The sequence below is a fragment of the Pleuronectes platessa genome, chromosome 22 (assembly GCF_947347685.1).
Source record: "Pleuronectes platessa chromosome 22, fPlePla1.1, whole genome shotgun sequence".
NCBI classification, from domain to species: domain Eukaryota; kingdom Metazoa; phylum Chordata; class Actinopteri; order Pleuronectiformes; family Pleuronectidae; genus Pleuronectes; species Pleuronectes platessa.
Window position 1 is genome coordinate 11,360,025 of NC_070647.1, and position 9,301 is coordinate 11,369,325.

The window sequence follows — 9,301 nt, forward strand, 5'->3', positions numbered from 1 at the left end:
ATATTTTTTCTTGGCCTTATTGCAACTTGCGATTGTCGAAGCAGCTCATGATTTGCGGTGTGACGTGATATTTTTGTACTGCCTGAGTAGAGAAAGAAAAAGAGCCTTCATGATCGTCAGTGTTCATATTTTGTTCCATTTTGACACATTTCTATGCTTACATTTGTCCTTATTCATCTGAAACACGTATAGTCATTATTTAAAACTGAGATTTAATACTTGTGCTGACTTTTGTCCTGAGTTTTTCCCGCAGCAGCCAGGTTCCTGTGAAGGCGATGTCGGTCGGGTCCACCACTTTGCTCCAGATTGAAATATCAGCAGCGACTGGATGAAGAGGCTCAATCCGACTACCAGCGCCCATCCCACTGGGGTTTCCTTGTGAAATGTCTTGGCACCTATTGGATGGATTTCTATATGATTACATGCAGGTTTTCATGGTGCCCAGAGGATGAACCCTAATGCTTTGGTGATCCCCCGACTTTTGATACAGCGCCACCAGCAGGTAATTTGGTACATTGATCTGAACTTAAGGGATACCTTGGTTACCTCTGCCGTTTTTAGCCCTGTCGGTTCATTGGTTTGTCAGCAGGATTACCTAATCATTACCGAATGGATTTCCACAAAACTTAATGGAAGAATGTGACGAGGGCCAAGACAGAACCTGATCCATTTTTCAATGCAGACTAAAGGGCGGCTCCAGGAATAATTTTTCTCTTTATATATTTAGTGAACTGATCTTTGTGAGAGTCTGTGCAGCTTGCTTGAATGTAAGGGGACTATTGGGCCTTGGCGGAGGTATGCGCTCCCCTGAGTGCCATTCTAGTTTTTCGTGTAGCACCATCATAGTCAAATTTTTTATTTCAAGCTTTATGGACAAGATGTACAGGAAATGGTATTGAATTAAAACCTGGAGGTTATGTTTTCATTGCTATTTGGCTGTTAACAGGATCTCGTAAAAAACACTAAATGGATTTCATTGAAACTTAATGGAAGGAGGAAGGACGCATTCACTTAAGGATCAGATTGGATTAAGGGGGCAGATCCACAAATAATTTTTTCTCTTCCTTTAACATTGCAGGACAGGATGATTTTCATCATTTCTGTCAATTTCTCAAGAATTAAGACAAATAAACTTTTTGAAAAATTCGGCCTATTTAGGGAACTGATATCTAGTGTATAATTTGGTGCAGCTCAATTGAGTTTGAGACTGTTTGGCCTCAGGTATGCGCTCAAGTTATATTTCCATGAAATTCGGAGGCGGATGGGAACACAGTCAGATAATCAGACAACTTAAAAGACAATTTACTAACCTAACTCTTCATTAATTGTTACGGCCTCTATTGATCTTCCAGGAAGGATCTTGGATTTCGTCTCTGAAGCTTCCTCTCCACAGCAGGATGAGCCGCCGGGTTAACGCCAACAGTTACTCTGTCTTCACTCTTCAGCCCTGAAGTCAAATCACCTGTGAGGAAGGAAATACATTCAAGAAAACACATTTTGTGGGGCACGTAATGAAGTGCAGAATAAGTGATCTTTCGGGGCCCCCCTTGATGCTTGTTATGAGAGCAAAACTAATTTCCATTCAATCTATCAACAGAAAAATTTATTTTTATTTAGGAAAACATTTTAATCACATGGCAAGTGTTCAGAGGCCTTTCTTGGTAAATACTCAACATCTTGCAGCATGACGTTGAATACCAGTCCTATTCTTAGTGGAACCTGACATTTGACCTCCATGTGTGACGGTGAGAGAATTCCCCTTAGGCCATTGATATTTTTTTCATTGTACCAGTTCCACACAGACCAGCTTGTCTCTCTACACTGATCTTGTGTAACATAAAATGGGAGTTGGGAGTCTGTTCAGATGTGGCATTTATTGCCCTTCACTCTTTATCCCACTGATTTTATGTTGTTGTTGTTGTTGTTGTTATAACAGTGGAGAACAGCTACAGATATTTCATCACTCAACAACCCTCCCACTCAGCCTGAGAGAGGACTTCGCAGGTGGTCATCTGACATTCACCCAGCACTTAACACTCATGTTCTACTCTGCTTTTCATTTTCATTACCTGCGAAAATATTTTTAACAAGGAAAAAGAGAGGATAAAATAGATTTTCTTTGATACCAACAGCAACTGTATGGTCCAAACGTTATTCCTTCTGTTAATCTTAATTTACAGACTTAGCTAAAGCTTTTCCATTCTTCTACAAATGCACTTCATCAGTTTGATATCCAGCTAATCAGTGCTGCATCTTTTTCTAGATAAAAAACCTCAAAATGAAATGTGAGTCTTGTGGTGGAGCTGACAGTTGATTCGTGACTACAAGCTTCCAGAAGACAAATACTGACAAAATGAGCGCAGTGTATACTGGGAGAAGGCTCCGTCCATATCGGTTCTTAATGTTGAGCACCAATGAGCCTCAAGGCAACTATTTTGTTTAACATTCATTTCATCTGTTTAGTTGTGTAGATCATTTCCATTAGCTTTAGTTATCTGCCAAAAGTGTATTCGAAGGAGATGATGGTTGCAAGTTTAGGATATTTTTTATATAAATGTTGAACAGATGATTTTGAACTTAGTGTGATATTTATAGAAACTGGTAAACCTGCAATCATTATTCAAGGAAAGGGATACAAATTAAAAACTTAAGTTTAGTTAATTTGAAAACTTAAGTTTATTTGAAAAGGCAAGTGCTGTGAATATAGTTAGTTATCAACAAAGCTTATGATATTGTGTTTACTCATGTTTTTAGGTTCGAGCCACCTTGATCCTTTTAACCTTTTAATCAACGAAAGGGGGGAAATTTTTAACATGAACCACAGAGCCAGCAGATTCAGAAAATAAGCTAATAATAAAATATGAGGATAATGGTGTTCCCGGCATCTCACCCAGTGTCAGCTGGGATTGGCTCCTTCAGCCCCTGCGATCCTCGAAGGGGAAGCGTTATAGCTAATGGATGGATTTTGCAGTGAGTGAGGATTGTCTTCAGTTTGTCCCTTTGCGAGCGCTCTTAGTCACCGCTGTGGAGAGCGGCTAATTTGTCCTCAAGTCTGAGTCAAATGTGACTGTTGACCACCAGAGAGCGGTTTCAAGAGACTGAGCCAAAAATAAAGAGATAAAGAAATAAAAAAGAATTGTGACTGCTGAGACTGAAAAGCAATTTTGGAATCAATTGGTTAAACACGGCTGCAGTGGCTACAGTGCAATCTTATGGGGCAACTGCTACAGTCCATGAAATGTCGACTAGTGTTCTGTTCCCCCCAATAAATGTCTCACTCGCAAATCTTTGTAAGACTTGGGTCATTGCAGGAAGACAAAGGAGGAAACGTAAGTGAGATTGAGAGGAGTTAGGATTTTTCGTAAAACTATTTTAACTAAATCCTTTTCTGATGTGGACAATGTCGATTGAGCATTTGACTTCAAGAGTCGCACATACTTGTTTGAGCTGGAGTACAGGGACGTAGATCTCCTACAAATTGAAGAGAGGCCGAGGAAACAAGCAAGAGGTGGAAACTTGGGGTGTTTCTGTTGTGGCTGTGACCCAACGGCTGTGCTGTTGGGAGTGGGACCCGGTGATGCCTGATATTAGTGCAAAAACACACTTTTATTGGGCATTGTCGTGGACTGTCGCAGTTGCCCCATAAGATTATATTTTAGAAACTGCCAGCGAAGGCCATCTTCAAGAAGAGCTTATAAGTACCATTCATTTGCACACCGACATTTATAAAAATCTAAACTGTGGAAATTTCATTGGAAGGCTTCAAGCTGTAAAGTAACTTAAAGTCGTATTTCATGGTGAATCTCTCGGTGGCCACACAGGTCAAAGGAGCAGGATCCCTGTCGCCAGGAAGAAGGACGAGTTAAATTGCTCATGAAAACTTGAAAGTGAAGGAAAGCTCAAACATGCTGTGCTTCACTCCAGTGTTTGCATTGGAGCCTTAGACTTCCACAGAGTTCTTTCACAAAATGAGCCGCCGCATTATTATTTCATGATCACTGTTGCGCTCAGCTCACTTAAGATCTCGCTCATATAAACCAACAGGGTTTTCTCTCTTTTTTTTTTTTAAATGAACGATTGAGCCCAAAACCCACTGTGTGTATTGTATTCTGTCTCTTTTATGTTGGGCAGCACAGTAGATACAGTTCAGACTCAGTGTAATATCAAGATTTTTGTAAGAGCATATCTCGCTATGTGAGGGGTAAAAACTGATAGTGTGCATGAATCTGTTCAAGAAAACTACTTCAGTCATTTGAGGGCATTTAAGGGGCTGACTTAAGACAATTGGAAATTATGATTATATGAGTTTCATTAAAATGCATTATGATTAGATCATGATAGGGGGAGCACACTCTCTTGGCTGAAACCTTGCGTGTAAGGTCTGTAAGCCCGGAAGCAATGGCTGCAGTCACATGACCTTTACCAGCTATTACAGCACTCCACACAAATCACTATACATCCAATTAGATTTATTTGAGCAGGACATCCCAGCAGGGAGATTCCTTCCCACCGCTCTCTCCCCTCTGGGATTCTTCATGAATGGAGTGAAACGACACAGACGAGGGAAATATATCCCCCACAACATTGACACCTTGTGGCCAAGCTACCGCTGAACACCAGGCCAACGTCTCACCATCCGCATATTAGATCAGCAGCAGCACTCTGGAAGAAGTTCAATGCAGAACAAATAAGCTCAGAAGTAGGGAACTCCTGTTATTTAATGTATTATTTATTCAGAGGCTCCTGCTGAGGATGAACCATTACTGCACAGGTCGTCCTCTGAATTCATGATTAGTGCAGTTACCATTGATGTGGAGATGGAAGGAGGCCGACTTTGGTAAAGAAAAGTAAAATGTTTCATGAAAGATGTCAATTTTACATTTGATTTGTAGAAATCTGATTAAAGGGAATATTTAGGGACTTTAAATTGTTTCAAATTCATCAGTCATAATATTTCCCTTTATTGACAAACCTAATTGGAGGAAAGAAGGATTTTAGCAGACTAATCTCGACACTGTTTGTCTTTTCATCTCACTGGAATCCAGTTTAACTCCCATCTTCACCGCTCCCTCCATTCAAGCGCCACTTGTAGCCCCCCCGCATACTGCAATCATAAATAGCCTTTTTTAAAAGTGACCAGTGTAAACAAGCCAACAGAAAAGTGTCCCAACATGTCACTGTGCGCCGCGATAAACGCAGCCTGCATGTACCCGAGAAGATAAAAGCTCTCGGCTCCATTCGGGCCGCGGCCATGAATGCCGAGGAGTTTCTCCCCCCATTGCAAACAGCATTCTTATGATAATGGAATAATGCTGGTGCTTTAGTTAATTGTGTAAAGGCGATAGTGGTGGGCACCTTTTGTTGGGGGCTCTCGTGAGTTTAAAGGAAGGAGCTGGCAGGGATTATAAATTCCCCCCCCGACCACTGCACTTTATAGCCACTTTGCATTGAGCCAGTTGAGTGTCTTCCTTGGTTTGATGTTTTTCGATTTTTGTAGTTTAAGGAGAACATTTTTTAGTTGTTTTACACAAATGTGATAACTATAGCATGTTTCCTAACCCGGTGGCTAAATAAGACATTTCTTGATGAATAGCTCAAGTTGCCGGAGGATGCGTCACAACAGGTGTAGCTCAGCAGTTTGTTCACAAATGAAGATTTCCTCCTTTGCTGGATGAAGCAGGACAGCAGCTCCGCTTACGCTTAACTTTCCTTAACTATACTCTTCAGGCAAACTCTGACATTTTGCACTTCAGGGCACTCAGCTGCTCTCACTGCAGGGAGGGTTTAATTGTCTTGCTCAAGGGCTGGAATGACAGAACTTGTACCTTACACCCTTTTGATGGGCTCGTCTTACAGCTGCCATGAAACACTATTAAGTAGAATGGCACTCGGTAGAGCGTAAACCTCCACCAAGGCCCTGCAGTCCCCTTAAATTCAATCAAGGAGTAGCAAATTCCACATTCAGATTTAGACAACTTTATTAATGCCAGAGGAGTAATTTCATTACATCGTCTAACACATTCATGCAAATGAAATGTGAAAGAATAACTACATTTGTAGCCACAATCAGACATCAACATGCAAGTGACCAGAGCACAAATCAACAACTTTAAGCATTTAGGGGAAGGCATGGAGGAATCAGAGCAAAGATTTGTTTAACGAGGTAGAACATAAAAGCTCTTGCCTGAGGGGAATGACAGAAAATGTCCTCAAGAGTACATGATTATGATGTCTTATGATTTCTGGACAACCTGATTTTTTCTCAGAGGGAGCCCAGGTCTTTTTGCTGGACTTCAAATCATCTTAAGGCAGATCTTAACAATAGAATTTCTCAGTGTTTGTTCTTCAAAGACAACGAAAATGTTGAAAGACTTTTGATAGAAGTCTGATGAAAGAAGCAAAAACATTTCTCACATACACCAGAAGAATTAAGCTTCTTCAGTATTTGCATAATAAGAATTATGCTCCTTGTTCGATTTGCACCTCTTCGCCAAGTAAGATTCTGGCTTTATGTTTGACGCTGTAGTTCCTGAAATCTCACCCGCTTGTAGAAATCAGTCCCATAACAACAACCGATTATGTCCATCAAGGTTCATGAATAATTATCTTAGAAAACAACGAACAAATGTTAAAAAGCTCTCCCTCTTGCAATGTTAAAGAAAGTGGAAGAAAAGGCCCGCTCCACCTTCTGCTCCGGATCTGCACCAACATTGAATGGGTTCTTTCTTTAGTCATCCTCCATGCCTCAATCAGATCAGCTATTTTGAGGGAAACTAACAAATGCGGATGAAAATAAAACCTTCTTGACGGAGGTAAGAAGCCCACAACCTTGAGTTTCCAAAACTAACAGAAAATACAGAAGTAAAACAATAGGCTAATGGCTTTCAGAAAAGTTTGTCATTAGTTATATGCTGTTATTTCTCGAGGACAATTTGCAATTTGGGTTTAAGAAATTTGGTTTCAGGTCACCAAGACTGTTTATCTACTGGAAACAACTAATTACAACTACTGGTAACAACTACTAACTTATGTGTTGCTTATGTACCACAATGTGGAACTTCTGTTGTCTTTTAGATTTCACAAAAATATAAAGTAAAAGTCTATAAAGTAGTACTTAACTTACTTAAAGGTTCAGTGTGCAGAATGCAGTGACATCTAGAGGTGAAGTTGGATGTTGCAGCTGAATACGCCCCACCTCACCCTCCCCTTCACTACATTTTGCTTTACCCACACTAAATGGTGTTTAGTTTGTCCAGTCTGGGCTACTGTAAAAAAACATGGCGGCCTCCATAGAAAGGACCTGCTATAGATGTAAATATAAAGTATTTAAATATAAAGGGCTCATTCTAGGGTAAAGAAAAAAACAGTTCATACAATTTAGATGAAACACACTAGTGAGGTTTTCACTAGTACTTTTTTTAATTCAATCTCTGCCAATCAATCCCTTTCACCTAAATCTTTAAACTTATTTGTTATCTCCAACTATACTTAAAATTAAACCTCTGTATATTATAGACCTTTATGTATTAAGCTGCTTATTTAACTATGATCCTGAACTGACTTGTATTTCTGCTCAATGTCTTCATATGATTAATAGTTGTGTAGAAGATTCTTTGAGTTTGAGCATCATCCCGTTGGAGATCATTTGAACTGAGAAATATGCTTTGCACTGATGCTCTAATATGTTTTTAAAGATATTTTTCAGTTAACTCCACGTTCTACCCTTGCTTAATCAATAAAAAACGTTTACTTACTGAATGCAAACGCTTCTTTCTCGATTTTCTACCAAGAATTTCCCCCAAGTATTACTGGCTTCTCTAGAGCCCCCACAAAACGGTTTCTTCAGATAAGATTAGACAGACTTTATATTCCTGAAGACAATTATTGTGCCAGCTTGCAATAGAATAAAAAAATAGAGTAGGAAGAAAAAGTATATAAGTGACAATAAAAAATATAATATAAGCATCTTCCAGTGTAGGTGCACAGATCCAGTTTCCTCCTCCTCACCTGCATCATCCTACACTTACCTGTAAGCCTACCGGGGTTGCCATGTCTGCAGTTCACCCACTGAACGTGTCACTTTTGACGAGTCTGCGTTTGTTGATTTTTAATACATGCACTGAATTTACGTACAAATTAAAAAGCAAATCATATTTTTCCAATAAAAATCTATTGCAACTGTGTTTTTTATGAATACATAGATCGTACAAAAGCTGAATTCAGATCACAAACCTGGCAACCCTGCAGGTGACATCAATTAGCTTAACGACCCTGATAGCCTAATCATTAGCTAAACTAAATTAGCTTCAGGAACCGGTTTAACTCATACATTTAATTACTACTCTGCTAATTTGTTAAGTTTTCTCTTTATTCGCCATGAAATAGATTTAAATGACATTCAGCTGATAAGAACTGATGAATTATTCATTCTGGAAACAAAGGTAAGGATTAGCATGGCAAACTAGTTTTAGCATTTTAACTGTAGTTAAAGATTCATAAATCATATCTGTGTATTTTTATCTTTTTAAAAAACACAAGAGGGCTAGAGCTAAACTGTGTTATCACCTCTCTTGTTAAAATAAGAATGCTAACCTGGCTGTTTTGTGTTTGCAGCAGATGCTAACCGACGACTTTGCAGGTAAGCTAACTAGCTTTGTGACAAATGGCAAGAAGTTTAAAAAGAATATTGCCACAACTGTACGTTTTTAAACATAGAAATTCTTAAATTTCTATGTTTTATCGGTAGTTGTGATGAGTTGTTAAGAAGTTTTACTTTTGAAAAAAGGTTAAAGTGAAGCTAAACACTTGATATGAATTATGAGGCTATCCTCTCTAAGGCTAATGCTAAATTGAGTTACACTGTTGACGTTAGCATAAAAGTCCCCTTGTTAAATAAGACACCATGTTTGTTTTGAACATTTGTTTTTGGGTGCAGATGTGTGTGCTCACGTTGTGACTTTATTAAGATATAACCTGAAACAAATAATAAATTACAATCGGTGCTATTCCCAGTGTTTGGTCAGATTGACTCCATGGCACCTGTAGGTGCTCCAGATGTTCAGATATGGAGTCAATGTTTATGGAGGCGGTGAATCCATCTTCACTTGTTGTCAAAGTTAAGTGAAGGGTCCTCAGGGGATTCACAGCTAAATGAAGTGAAATCCATCACCACTCATTTCCATGTCCTCACTGGTCCATGTGCAGGAAGTCCTGTTCGACATGTTGCACATAATAAACCTATGCCACAGTAATTCTATACGAAAATAGAACTTCTCAGATAATAGTGGATTATACTTGTAAA